Source organism: Emiliania huxleyi, assembly GCF_000372725.1.
Source record: "Emiliania huxleyi CCMP1516 unplaced genomic scaffold EMIHUscaffold_272, whole genome shotgun sequence".
NCBI lineage: Eukaryota > Haptophyta > Isochrysidales > Noelaerhabdaceae > Emiliania > Emiliania huxleyi.
Window position 1 is genome coordinate 163,331 of NW_005199989.1, and position 1,251 is coordinate 164,581.

Below are 1,251 nucleotides of genomic sequence, written 5' to 3' on the forward strand. Positions count from 1 at the left end.
AGTCGAGTGTGTGGGAGATTCACGCCCGTCGCTCACGTCTGTTGAAAAACTGTTCGCTGATGCAGCTCACGGTCGAGCGGGCTTGACGCGCGCTTCAGGATAGCAAGAGGCGTGCCCACTCCCCTGAGGAGCGTGCGGGCACGCCTGGGAATCGTTGTGGATTGACCATGGACTGGGATGACAGCCGGCGAAGCGCTGCAAAACCATGGCGCCGAAAAGCGTTGGTATAACAAAAAAATAGCGAGGGGCGGGGACACACGATTCCAGAAATGGTTGTGTCCTCGCTCCTCGCTCGCCCGGGCGGAGGGCATGGCCGCGGAGGAGGCGAGTACGCGCTGCCAGGCCTTCCGCAGACAGCCTCTTGGCCAGACTGAGGGTCGGCTTTGTGTGGCGTGGCCCGTGCGCTGCGCTGCACAAAGCTGCGTAAACTGCTGGAGCATCCTGTGCTTCCTTTGAGAAGTGCGCACCTCCTGCAGCTGGTGGAAGGCCGTGCCGCCGCTCGTCTGCTCCGTGGACAGGGCGGGGAGGCGACGCCACAGCGCCGCAGCGTCCGCTGCACGCCGGTGCAGCACTCTGCTGCCTGGTGGGCAGCATGCTGGTGCTGTGCGCGACGTTTTCGAGGCTGCAGTGGCACTGCACCGCGAGCCACGGCGAGTGGCACGCGGCATGCGCGGCGCCGCGCTTGGCCCGGACAGCGCCAGAGAGTGCCCTCGATGGGCCAGCCTGCGCGGCGCGAGCGCCGCACAAGCTGACGCATCGTCTGCCATTCTCTGGTCGACGGCGGTCAATCTCACGATTGTCGATCAAAACCGGCGGGCTTTGTGACGCCGTTTACGCAATCGTTTTTTTGGCTTCGCTTTCTCTTTTGCTTGTTTTTATTTCGTTTTTTCTTTTACGAAGCGACGGAGGCGGGGCGGGCGGGCGCTAACTACGGGCAACTACATGTCGAAGGTTCGAGGTCGACTACTCGCCGCCTGGGTCGTTTGGGGCGCGCGGCTCCGTCGAGGACCGGGCGCGCCCCTTTCCCGGCGCGGCGTAGGTCCCACTCTGACGTATAGAGGGGAGGCACGGACAACGGCCCGATACATCAATTCCACTCATCTTCTGGTGCCTAGCCCCGTGCAGCGGCGGTCCGGCAGGCTGCCCCCAAGGCCCCCTGGGCCGCTGCGGGTTTTGGAGTTATGCTTTGGCACAGCTTCGGCGATGGCGGCCCCTCTCTGGGGCTTGCATAGGCGGGGAGTCTCCCTCGTC